This window comes from Lissotriton vulgaris, chromosome 4_1 (genome assembly GCF_964263255.1).
Source record: "Lissotriton vulgaris chromosome 4_1, aLisVul1.2, whole genome shotgun sequence".
NCBI lineage: Eukaryota > Metazoa > Chordata > Amphibia > Caudata > Salamandridae > Lissotriton > Lissotriton vulgaris.
The window spans coordinates 1,032,825,940-1,032,840,336 of record NC_141691.1 but is presented as its reverse complement, the minus strand read 5'-3'; positions in this window follow the sequence as shown (position 1 = coordinate 1,032,840,336).

The following is a 14,397-nucleotide window of genomic DNA, read 5'->3' as shown; positions in this document are numbered from 1 at the left end:
TCCCACCAGAACTACACACTTTTGAACAAGCTCTACTTAAAGGTGTAGATACAATAAACACAACTATGAAAAGAACCTACCAGAATCTTACAAAAAAAGAACGCTTGGCTTTAGAGGCACTACAGAAAAATGATGAAATTGTGATCAAACCTGCCGATAAGGGCGGAGGTATTGTAATCCTAAATAAAACAGGTTACAATCAACAATGCCTCGCCCTCTTGTCAGACACAAGATTCTACGAGAGAATTACTACCGACCCCACAGAGAGATTACAAAACATCATCTCTATTATGGTGTACGAAGCGGAGACAAAGATGTGGATCTCTAAAAAAGAAGCAGAATTCCTCATAACCAAAGAACCTAAAACTTTTTATTTTTACTCACTCCCAAAAACCCATAAAAATAGGACACCACCACCTGGACGACCTATAGTTTCTGGGATAGGGTCGGTTCTTGAGCCACTATCCAAGTTCGCTGACGAGTATCTCAAACCAATGGTCCAGAAAACACAAACCTATATAAAGGATACCAGGGACCTCTTGTCACAAATTATGGATACTCCGTTTGACCCAAATACAATGATTCTGGTCGGGCTAGACGTCGAGTCACTGTTCACCAGCCTACCACAGGATGAAACAATCCAGATGCTAGAGGATGCCCTCTATATGGAAGAATGGCACTATAACACTCCTAGACACTTTATTCTTCAGTGCTGCAAACTGGCGTTAAAGGAGAACTTTTTTGAATATGATGGCGAGTTGTACATACAAGTCCATGGAACATCTATGGGCAGCGCTTTTGCACCTTCGGTGGCCGGACTATATGTTAGCCAATTTGAAACCCAGCATGTCCTCAACGAAACCAATCCATACTCTTCCAGTATATTATACTGGAAGAGATACATCGATGACATTTTATGATTTGGGACACTCAAAAAGACTTATCCCAATTTATAGTCTGGCTTAACAGTTTGGATCCCTGGCTCAATTTTACATACACCTCTAGCAATCATAAACTGGACTTCTTGGACCTCACTATCTTCAATGAAGACAACAACCTGCATACAAAGACCTATACGAAACCAACGGCCAAGAACAGCCTATTATCGTACAAAAGTTATCATCCAAAACCACTAAGAGATAACTTACCCTACAGCCAATTTTTAAGGCTTAAAAGAAATTGCAGTAGGAATGAAGATTACAAAACCCAAGCAGAAGAACTCAGTACCAAATTGGGACTACACCGAGAAGACAATCAGAAATTGCAAAAAAAGAGCCAGTAATCAACAGAGAGAGTGCCTATTACAAACTTACCAAAAGGAACTAATACCAGATCTCAATACTTGTGTGACCACCTTCAATCCAGCCGCATATGCCATACAAAAACTAATAAATAAAAATTGGCATATTCTCAACACAGGAAAATTTGATTGGCCAAAACCTAGATTTGCCAATCGCAGATCTAAAAACCTCAAAGACGCTCTAGTGCACACTAGCCGTTCAAAATACAAACCAGCAACCATAACGAGAGATGCAACAATGACACCCATAACAGGACATTACCCCTGCGGGATGTGTGTCGCATGTAAGACCACATCAGTTTCCAAAACATTACAACTATCAGAAAACTTTACATGGACACAAACACAACACACTACCTGCAATTCCTCCCATGTTATCTACATGGTGAGCTGCCCGTGTAAAAAACAATATATAGGAATGACATGTCGCAAAATTAAAACAAGGATTAGTGAACACAAAAGTAATATCAGACTAAAAAAGAATACTACTAAATTTTGTTCACATTTCATCGAAATGAACCACTCTTGCGATGATATACACTGGACAGTGATCGAGATGTTGATTGACAAGTCACAGAATGCAGAAAAAGTGCTGTATGAAAAGGAGCAAAGGTGGGTGAACCGATTGCGCACTCATGAACACGGTCTAAATGATGAGATCATGTGGCACCATTTTGCTCATTGACCTCATGAACCTGGTACTTTTTGAAAAGGCAAAAGCATACTATTGGGAACAAATGCATCTCCTGGAATAACGACACTACCTATTATGCACTGAAAAAGTAAACATATTCACCCATACAAAGCTGTCTATCCATAATGATGCATACGATTTTAATGTCTGTTTAATAACAACTATATCGTTATATATCACCCAGTTTTTTCAAAAATAAGACCAACTAGGCTCCTTTAATTACAATCGACTACTTGAATGCGGCCCCTTTAAAACTGAGTAACCGGAACACCTTCGATATCCGGGGGCAGAGCCAGCACTAGTCAGGAAACTCTCCACACGCGGGTAATGGCGCCGATAGAGAGACCTTCAATTTTACGGTAAGGCGCAGCGTCCTTTTTTTGTCTAACCCTGTGTCCATCTCTTTACCATCCTACTAGCCCTGCGCTTAAAAGCAATCTCCCCCGTTGCAGCCACGAGTTCTACAATTTCAGGTAGGACGCTCCCCGCTTTTGCTAACTATACTGTGTACATTTCACTGCTCGGTGCTAAGTGTTTTCAATTGATTGTGCACCGCATAAGACACCAACGCATTTGTTTTTAGAATGGTATGTTACCCCCATGTTCCGCTTAAACTATGCTGAGCCTCCACCTTAGAACCAACTTGGCAATAATGGGTAAATACGAACTTACCCCGGTGATAACAGCATTCTAATGAGCGCCACACACTGTAATAACTACCCACTATCAGCTACAGGCGCCCCAGTGTTATTCAGCCTAGGGTATACATGCAGATTACAAGATCAATTGTGCAACTCAGATACTGTGTAAATTTAATATGCGTTTACAATAACTGAGCCCAATAACCTTCCTCCCCATGGTTCTCAATAGAGTATAATATAGTATCCCTCCACAACAGATAATTTGTTCCCCCCTGTGAAAATGAACTTCAGACAATACTGCAGTTGTTTGCACTAACATGCAATTCTCTTTCAGAACCTGGATATTTGATCCTATCTTGAAAAGACTTAATCGATACTGCACAAATAGTGTGAATATATCTTTTTGTTTTGTTAGTCCTGACGAAAGCTTCACAGACCCCTCGGGCCTAAGGAGCTGAAACATGTCGACGAATCCACAATAATCCATATACTCACAGACCTAGTAACTCGGTCTGCATTAAGTATCACATCATTTTTATCTTACTGGGAACCTACCCCTTAATAAATCTTTGGGGTTTTCTTCCCATTTTTAATTACCATTTTTGTACATCACTTTTTCTTCTTTTTTTCACACTGTAAGTGGGGAAACCCTCAATCTCTGGACACTGCACCAAACAACACAGAGGTGCCTCTGGATGAGGCTGGCAGCCAACGCACTGAAGAAAACCCAATGATAACTGCCAAAACTTCGATGCGGGGCGCATGAAACATATATACCGCACTCCGAATAGCATTGAGTTTTTTGAGCGTACTCTTCTTCCTGGAACCTAAGGTTGTAAAGTGTAACAAGTGTCCATTTTCATTTTTGATAAACTTGTACTCTTACCCTGGGGAAAGAAACGGACACAGCAATTCCTCATCCCTCCCTGTTGATGAACCACTATCAAAACAATGGTTCAAAGCTTTGAGTATTTAAAATGTTTGTTCTAATTCCTTGACTCGTATTTGTTAAGTTAGGCAGATATGTATCCGACCCACCATCATTCATCACCGCCTCCGTGCCCATGGCATTTTGCCACCCATGACCAAAGTGCAGTATAGTTGAGTTAGTGACTACAGTGTTGGCTGTACATAGTGTGTCTGCTTCAGTCAATGCAGCATGTACAACGTTTTCAATGCATTGCAAACCGAACACACAAGCTGTGTTTACCTTCGCCCACTCAGTCACCTCTTAATAGTTCACTCATTTCTTTTCTAAGTTCTTCTGTCCCAGCCTTCCATAAATCCATTCTTGGCATGTGACACATTTTTATGGTAAAGTAAAGTGATTCTTAAATTTATGTCATTGTTTCCCATGACAGATTTATTGTATGCCGGGTCAGATTTTTCCCTTTTAGACTCCATCTTTTATAGTGACTGAAAAAGCCAAAGCTTAAACACATGACGAATCGATGATCAGTGACACCCCTCTATTCTATTGCAAAGCTATACCTACCCGCCTAATCTCACTACCTACCCTGCAGTACACTACGTCAAGTTTCCTTTCCTTACTAACCAGCAAATGAATTTGTTGGAAATAGTTTGTGGTGGTGAGGCCAGTGAGTAAAATGTGACTTAGTGCCTAATTTATTTTCAGGTTTGGTGTAAGTTATACTCTGTTATGAATAAGCCATACACAAATGTATAGCCCGTTCCATTCCCTGTAGTGCAATTCATCATTTTCCCCACCATCTAATTACAGCAGACAGAATAATTATCTCCTCATTTCATATGTTGCGTGTGACATAGCATCTTATTTGTTATTCAACTGCCTCTTTGGAGTCGGCGTAGAAAGTGAAAAACATTTGGAGAAGAGCAGGGCCATTGGAATTTAAGATAAATAATTGTCAACTACAGCTGCCCCAGCAATGCAAAGGCTTATTAGGAGTGGGTGGGTGAATGGGGCCAATGTGGTCTATTGCTTAGGTAATAGAAGATCTTGCAGTAAGTTGGTGCTGCTTTCACCACATCCAACCCACCAAGTGTGTGATCCATTTATGGTATAAATTAAGTCACACACCTCAATAAATCACACATCCTAGGAGAAGAGGGCTAGGGGTTTGATGATTGGATGGGAAATGGGATGAGGGGAAAGGTGTGACAAAGACAAACACTACACAAGGACTAGATTCATATGGGTGATGAGCAGCACATCATCATCACCAATCTGTTGTGGAAGGAAACGAAGGAATGAATATGACATAGCACAGTTAAATGTATTGCTCACAGTCCTACTACCACCGGAGACCTAAGCTGTTAGACATCTAAATGTTCTGTCTTCTAGGTTTGAAAAAAATCAAATCATGGAAGAGTAAACCCAGATAGTTCTAAAAATACGATAGTTAAAATAAAAACAGTACTCTATTGCCAAATTGGGTGCTGTATCTGAATTCTCCTCCGGAATGTCCATCACTCTTGGGTGCCTGTCTGGACCTGTCCAGTTGGTAAGCAGAAGTGTTGAGCTCAGCTTCTGCATTTTTTTCGTGCAAGAGACGAGAAGGCCTGTAGATTGTAAAACAGAAACAGCATTGTAGCGTCAAGAAGAGGGACAAAAGGAAGGTAAACTGCATGAGGAGTGTACCTAGAAGACTCAGAGGTAGAGCAAAAAACAAGAGGACTCCGAGTTTAACTTTTGCCACCAGTTTAACACACTCGCCAAGGAGCATTCCCCAAATCAGCACACCTTCTCCATTCCACATAGTTAGGTCTCAGAGGTATGATTTCCCTTTAAAGTCAATGTCATAAGCCACCTAACTGAATCCTAGGTGATTTCAATGATGCGGCAACGCTAGTTCCTGGAACCTCCTGAGACTTGCCTTCCATTTACAGGAGGAGACACTGCTCCGGTGACAAATCCCAGGAGGAAGGGGGTTGGAATGGAGAGAGAGTGTAGAGTCAAAGAGGCTGTGGATTGTCTACTCAACAGCAATACGGCAGCAGGCATTCACACCAGTCTGATGAATGGTACTGGCAGATAATGTACATATTTACAAACAAATAATAAGGCTTTAGTCTAGTATTAACTCTTGAACTCATTTAGAGGAGATTTTTCATTCGCATGAAGGACTTCAAGTCCCAGTAACCATCAGTGTGATGATGCACTCAGCAGATGCCCACTGGAGGGGCTTGTAATAATAAAAACACGTCTGCATTTTAATTGTGAAGCTGGAAGGCATGCTGAGCAGAGAACCAGAAGGTAGAGCATTGTGGAGTGCCTCCAGATGCTTAGGGCACTTTTTTGATCCACATTAACTCTATCTCTTTAGGTATCACCTCACAAAAGCTTATCAAATCTCAACCAACCTTTAGTTTTGTTGTTCTTTTGTATTCATTTAGATAGTCCGCAGAGGATCCTTGATCAAATTTCATGAATCTGTAGTGAGTATGATTTCAGCATGAAACCCACAATCAAATTTGGACAGGGTTAGCTTCACCCAAGTCCTTTTTGGCAGAGCCCTATCAACAGTATGTACAAGTTGAACAAAAAACTGTTTACATTTGTTTCCAGCACAATGTTGTGACTGAGCTCAGCGCATAGTAAAATCAAGTCTGTTAATGCATCTCTCCATTTCTTCTTGTTCTTTTTTCCATCCAAGTGTGAGACATATGTGAAAAGTTCTTTGCGGTGATGTAGAAGCAGGGGGATCAAGGGAGCTAGCAAGACAGAGTTCTGGAAGCTGGGAAAAAGGAAAGTGGCAAGCAAAGATGCTAAGCAAAGGGGAAGAGTGTGGATGTTCTGTAAATAAGATTGTGTTAGAATGTTCATAAAGGTCACATTCCAATTGTTTGTTACAAGGAAAAGGTGCAGATAAATAACTTGATAGGCTGCCTTCTAGAAGGTGCTTTAGAATATTCACAAAGGTGACGCTCTAATGGCTTACAGCAAGGAACAGGTGCAGGGGATTAATTTGATGAGGGCTCTTTTACAGAAGGGTCAGGTTGAGGTCATCAATGCCAATTGCTTGATGCTTATTCTGATGGCTTTTCTTGAAGTTATTATGGTGCCTAAAACCTGGCCATGCATATGCATGATAAAACATTTATAAAAGCCATTAAGCATTTTCAAAGAAACTGGGAACCACCAGCTTAAGCTAGCAGGTACTAACAACATGTAATGTTGTCAAAAGTCAGGGCACAACATGTTTGTTTGTTCATAATTGTTGGGAGGAATTATATGAGTCATGCCAGTATATTGTGATAGTCAACAGAGGTGAGCTGTTCAAGGAATCCTGATAGTCAATAACTTTTTACTTCTAGCTGGTGATGATGTAGTCCCATTCAGAGTTATTATATCCCCCTCTTGACTCTGAGTAACTCTGTCCCAGTCCTGACCTGAGCAAGATAGACATGTAGGGCACTGCTGTTGAAGATCAAGTAGAGAAACAGAATTGCAGTAATATGTGTAGGCTTTTGTTAACTAAAGTGACTGGTCCGGGCTCTGAAGTACCAAAAAAAGGAGTGGACCATGCAAGTAAATCTAGCTAAGTGTGAAAGGGCCAAACACCTCCAGGAAAAATGACCATCCATCATTCAGGCCCCCAAACATTGCAAATGATCTCAATCAAGTTTACAAATTACAGTTAAACACCCTCTCTCTCACTGTCTGCCACCAGATAAATCATCACTCACAAAGACTCAATAATATATCCTCATTGGTGCAATAGTTACCCTTTCCAATCCAAGCCCGGGGGTAGGTACACAATTGTATCTCCTCTTTGATGCAAGCAACAGATAGGAATTTGGCAGTCTTGTAAATCAAATTATCTTCTGAGGTAGCCATTTTAGGTGATAAAATAAAGAAGAATCATAGGAGTGGACTATACAGGTTAATTTTCACTAAGTTAGTTTGTAAAGGCCAATCACTTCCAGGAAAAAATACCACCCATCATTCAGGCCCAAAATATTGCAAATCATTTTAATCACGTTTACAAATTACAGTTGAGCACTCTCCCTTACTGTCTACCACCACAGGAATCATCAATCATCAGTCACACTCACTCACTGTTTCAATAGTTGTAGTTACCTCTTCGAATCCAAGCCCGAGTAGGTTAGATTGTAGGTACACAATTATATTTTTGAAACAGGCAACACATTGTAATTTGGAATTGGCACCCTTGTAAATCACTGCTCTTTTGGGTAGCCCTGCTAAGTGATGCAATAAAAGGATAGGCATGTGAGAGAGGCAGGCAATGTCTAAAATGTAATGAAGTCACTGCATGCTGATCTATCTGCAATCTGACAATATATATGTGACTAAACAATGGTGGGGCAGCATAAATCTGACATAAACATAATGTCCCACTAGCTACTTTTTTTTACAAAGAAAGAAGTTAAACGAGAAATAATTAAAAAGTTCTACCGTGGCACTCACACACCCAGGGAAGCAGAGTTTGACCTCAACCTTAGGTAGTTCACCCAGAAGTTGGTCAGCTAACACACTTGATTCTGACCAATGCTCCTCCTCCTGTGCTGTTTCACGAACAATGTAATTGTATGGCATGAAATGTTGGTTCATTTTGATCATAGTCAAATTCTCCATGTTTTGAAGTGGGAGACAGGTCCTTCTTACTGTAATAATGACACCAGCTGCATAGAACGCACGATCAGTAGACAAACTGGCTACAGGACAAACCAGATACTTTACTGCCAGCCTGCTGAGCTCTGGCCATCGGCACATCTTCCCATACGAATACATTAATGGGTTTTGATTTGCATAGACCTCTTATGGATCATCCAGATACTCTTGGAAGATACTCCGGATGGTCATTGATGCTGCCACTTGCTTGATCTTTTGATGTAGTCTTACAGCCTTTCATTGTCAGCCAATCAAAAGTGTAAGCAAACAACCAAGGCACCCGCTTCTGTGTTTTTACTCACACCTGCCAGGGTGAACCTCTGAGACATCTTCTTTAGATGGTACTGTTGCAGATGCAGATGCAACAATGGTATATTTTGGCCCATTGTATTGCCCTCCTTGCTAACTTCTCATGTGAAAACCTCAAAAGAGAGTAACATCTGAGTGAGGCATTTCACTGGGCCCCGTTTCTACGCATCCGTGCTCATAGCTTTCCCAACTGCATCCCATCCTCTTCGAATGACAGTCATTGATCTGCATGCACTGCTCAAATAGACGTGGCAACATGTGATGGGTCAAGTTCTAGTGTGTTGGCACCTCCTGCATCAGGGCTTTAACAGGTACTCTTAGCATGCTGAATAATTCACAAATGCTTCTGTACTTAAAAGAATGGCTAAAATAAGTGCAGATTCTTTTGGAGGGGATCAGTATGTTACTGACTATCTCTTCTATTTTTAGAGGTTCTTGCACCACTAGGTAAATGCAATGGGCCAAACACAGAGCCCTTAAATATTCACCATCTGCAAATGCCTTGACTATGTTACAATCAAATCTAGTTCTGAGGCCTTTGGGTTGCAGCCATTCAGACACCTTTCTGTTAAATTAATTCAAGATGTTTGCAGCTAAATATGATTTCTCCATGGCGAACATGGCCTCTGTTGCACGGTGCTGAATGCTCTTACACCTTTCTTCTGGGCAAAGATATGTAGATATCTTTTGCTTTACCCCGCAAAAGAGATCCTGTGTGAAGTGATGCACATGTAATCAGTTGCCTGACAACAAGCCCACATGTCTGTCTTCAGGTGGATATTGTGAACAAAACATTGCTGCAAAGCTTATCTAACCAATTGAAGTACATTGTGAGGCAGTGCTGGAACAGCAACTCAGGCGTTAGGTCTGACTTGGGACCTTGCATTTTGGTTATATGGCTGGAATAAATTCTAAGACTTCCACTCATTCCACACAAAAAAAGCAACAAGGTCCAGTGCTAACATTTTTGGCAGCTTCCCATTGTACTGTGCTGCATTGCAGTGTGTTGGGTGATTGGCGTCGTAGTCCCCCTTCTGCCTAAATATGCACGTAATAGTAGCCTGTATTTATTTCTACTTTTCTGAGGTCACCGCGCAGGTTACTTTTGAGAAGTTGGCGGATGTAGACCCAGCGAGTCATGGTGGGGCAGTCTCTGTATGTTGTCGTACCTCTATCTGACTCTAAGTCTTGCTCCATTGTGAAGTTGCTGAGGAAGGTGATTCTGCTAGCACACTGCTTGGGACAGGACTGATTTGCATGAGGATGTTACTATCCTCTTCCTCATCATCATCTCCTACTGTGATTGGACTTGTAGCTTATGTTCCCCGGCTCTCTTCACTTTCACCACCACTGTCACAATTTATTTTTTTAAGGTGCTCCTACCTCTGGATTTGTGCTTTTTTTCAAATGGGTAGTTTGGCCTCCAATACCATAATGTGAACTAGGCTTATCTAGACAAACACTTCTTTGCCAAATGGTGCATATTGCAATGTTCACTTCATTGTTGCTAATCATATAAAAGTCCCAAACTGAGGAGAAATACTTTCTTACTGTGTCACTACCAATGCCTTAAGCAGAACCGGAGGTAGATGGGTGGGTCATTGATTGTCTCTCTGCAGTGCATATTTCTACTGAGGTACGGGCGTGTGCAGGTCGCAGCTGGGACTGTGCAAATATGGGAGCTGGCAGTGCTACCTGTGCCACATCCCTCGGAGCAGGTTGAATAGTGATGTTGGACTCCTATGTGCCAGCTTCTACAATGACTAGATTGTTGTCACCATCCTCCTCATCAACCCTTTCCATAATTCTAAGGCTTACAGGAACATTTATTTTCCTTTGCCTCTCCTGGCTTTGCTTGGACTCTGGCTGGGTCCATGCCGCACATCTATCAACATCATCAAAAGTAGTGCTTAAAGAAGATGGTGGAGTAGTAACCTTTTCCTTGCTGGAGGTCTAGGAGCCAATGATTGTAAAACAGGAGGTTCTTGCTCGACAGGATGCTCAACCTCCAGTTTTGCTCCAGTATCAGTGGCTGCTGTCCACTTTGCTCTGCTTCCTAAAAATGATTGGGTACTACTTTGCAAAAGGGACAAATCCAATTAAATGTAACTGCTCCTCAGCGTTGCCAAAATTGCACTTGCTCCCTAACTGTCAGACATGGTCTTCGGCTTAGATTGGGGTGGTGCTGTTGATGTGGGAGTCTGCTGCCAGCTTGCTCCCCAGAGACCAGTGCGGTAGGCACACAACTTTGTCCGAAAAGGTTTGAGCTGCCACGCTACTGGGGGAAAGCTACTTCTTCTTACTGACTATTATCTTGGTAGGACCTTCTTTAAAGCTTTCATTTGGTAGTGGCACTAAGCTGCACAAGTGGAAAGATTGGAGGGCTGACATCACTGTACAGGCCTTCTATGTGACAGTACTTCAGGTGATGCCTCGTCTTCTCTTGTCCACCTAAAAGGAAAAAGGAAAAAAAGAGAAATGTGGCAGTTTGAATTAGTACAGACAAAGGCAATATCAGTGTGGTTGGTTACTTAGGTAATATAATCACTTCAAAGTCAAACCACACCACCATACCATAAAATGTAATTCTCCATCAGGATAACACACAATATGCAGAGAGAGCTCTTTCCTTTATGTGCCTATATTCTAAAGGAGATACCTGTGGCACTCAGGGAATTGCATGGGTAAATACAATATTAATATTTTTTAGAATGGAAGTTAGTGTGCTCCTTTGGCAAGCAATGTAGTCCAGGGAGAATTGGAATAATCATTAAAAAATAAATCATGCTGATGTTTTGACAATTCACTGCAGCCAGGTTGTCCAGGAGGAAATAGAATTATACCTAAGAAAACTGCCTATGGTGTATGGATGGACAAATGGATTGATGGAGAACAAAATCTAAAAGAAAAGTTTTACAAAATTAGCATTAAAATAGTTTACAAATAAAAAGAAAATTAACAAAAAAATAAAATTACACTTGTTAAAATAATTTGAATAAAAAAATGATAAATGCTGTTTTGGCTGTATCAGAATTAAACACCTAAGGTTTACAAAGGAAGTGTAGTTGACATTGACTCATAAAAGATGCAAACCGGGAACTATCCCCTGTAAACTGTTCTGGATTAGCTAAAGGGACTGGAGTGGGCAAAATGACTGTAACTTGTATAGGTTGTTCAGGCTGTTGTGAACTAGTATCAGAAGAATGTGGAAAAAACTTAGGGGGTGTCAAAATATGACATGTGTCTGGACCTTTTGGTTCCCTCCAATTATCCAAGCACGATGCAATGCCTCAGGTGTTTCCAACTGCATACTGAGCCTACGTATGCCGCGTGAGGGAAAAATCTAATTGTAAGCTAACTGCTTATTCACGTGCAAACCTAAACAATGGGTCCCAATGTCCAAAACAATAACTCCTCCACAATGTTCGTTGCAGAAAAACAAATGTGCACCGCAGCAGGAGTTAAAAGGAAATAAAAACAAATATAAAGTGAAAGACACTCCAAGTGAAACATTGAATGTGCACCACCCCATGGATTTTAGCAGTCATTACAAGCAATGAATAGCGTAATATAGGAAGAATGTAAAACTTCAAGAAGATCTAGCATGTAAAAAACATTAGAAGCTGAGGTGAGAGCTTGATTAGAGTGTTAATGACAGTTCTCCCCCTCAATGATCGTCCTACTGGTCTTGGTTCAGTAGGATGCAGGGAATAAAAGGTTCTAATTTACCTAGGAGCATTTACATGCAAAGCTGGTTCCCAAGTTTTCAGTAATATCATAACCTTTCCAGACAATCAGATTATATAAAATTTTGTTTATTCTCTTGGAGTCGACTATTCGATTGACTTCATATTCAAGGTGGTCATTTATGATTATCGGAGTAGGAGGGGTATCTTTTCTGGTTCCTGGATAGTGAGGTTTTAATAGGGAAACATGAAAAACTGGATGAATTCGGTATTCAATAGGTAATTTTAGTTGCATGGTAACAGGATGTATAATTTTCTGTATAGGGAATGGGCCTAAAAATCGCGGTTGTAATTTTCTTGGACCATCTAACTGAATGTTACGAGTGACAACCAAACTAAGGGGCCGATTAGGATGGCGGACGGAAACGTGCTCCGTCCGCCGTGGAAGGTGTCAAGATACTCCGGACCTGGCCGCGGAAAAACCGCATTAGCGATTAGGATCAAATGTGACCGAAACGCCGTCCGCGGCGGACGGAGCACAACAATCCCCGTCCGCGGCGGTCGAAGTACAGCTGATTCCGCGGCATGCGGACGGAACCCACAAAACACCGACCGCCGCGTACGCACATGACCAGGAGAACAACAACCTCCCCCGCGATACCTGCGTACATTCCGTGTCCGCAATTAGGATAACTCCGCAAGTACCCCGGTAGTCACCGCGATCAACGTCCGCGGCGGTAGCAATGCAATGAGAAACGGGGCTCCACAGCGGAAGTCCAACATCCCTACAGTCATTCAAATGGCATACATACCGACAGAATCCATCACCAAACACAGCAAAATGGACGACAACCCACCTGACACAACTAAACCAAACACAAGACACAATTACCCACCCCCAAAAACTGCATAGACCACACCTGACAACACACCCGCCCATCACCTGACTGCCAATCAACATTCACACAGGGCCAACACACAGACTATAAATTGACTCCCACCCACTCCCGAAATCCTCTGCATCCCAGCATAGCTGACAGCAGGAGACAATACTTGACTTGACAAACAGCAAACTATTTGATTCAGACACATAACCCACACCCAAACACACCCTGCACACAAACACCCACCACACCACACCCAAAGACACCCTGCACACAAACACCCACCACACCACACCCAAACAGCACACACCAGCACCTCCGCACTCCACACAAACACACCCCCCGAGCACCATGGCACCCAAAAAAAATCCTAAATTCTCCGACACCGAGCTCAAGGTAATGGTGGAAGAGATTCTTCGTGTGGAACCCCACATCTTCGGGTCCCTCGTGCAGCAGACGAGCATAGCTCGGAAGAACAGCCTGTGGGACCGCATCGTGACCAGGGTCAATGCCTCCGGGAGCGTTCCGCGAACCAAGGCAGACATCCAGAGGCGGTGGCACGACCTGAAGACCCGGGTGAAGTCTATAAGAGCCAAGAACTACGTCCGGGCCCACCATACCGGCGGTGGAACCCCCCCGGAGCCCCTACCATACACCGAGTGGGAGGAGAGGGTGCTGACCATCCTGCACCCTGACACCCTCGATGGACTTCCTGATGGAGAAGAGGCTGGTAAGTACCAACCAACCACCACAAACACAACAACACGGTGTGGGCCACACAACTCTGAAGACACATCCCACATACCCCAGCCTTGCATGCAGTCCACATACTCACCAACCTCCAAAGCACTCCTACAGGCCCCCATGTCCATAGAGAGGGTGGTGGTGGTGGGTGGGGTGTGTGAGGGGTCGGAACTACAACTTCCAACAGGCCCCCATGTCCATAGAGAGGGAGGTGGTGGTGGGTGGGGTGTGTGAGGGGTCACTAGTCCTACTTCCAACAGGCCCCCATGTCCATAGAGAGGGAGGTGGTGGTGGGTGGGGTGTGTGAGGGGTCACTAGTCCTACTTCCAACAGGCCCCCATGTCCATAGAGAGGGTGGTGGTGGTGGGTGGGGTGTGTGAGGGGTCACTAGTCCTACTTCCAACAGGCCCCCATGTCCATAGAGAGGGAGGTGGTGGTGGGTGGGGTGTGTGAGGGGTCGGCACTACAACTTCCAACAGGCCCCCATGTCCATAGAGAGGGTGGTGGTGGTGGGTGGGGTGTGTG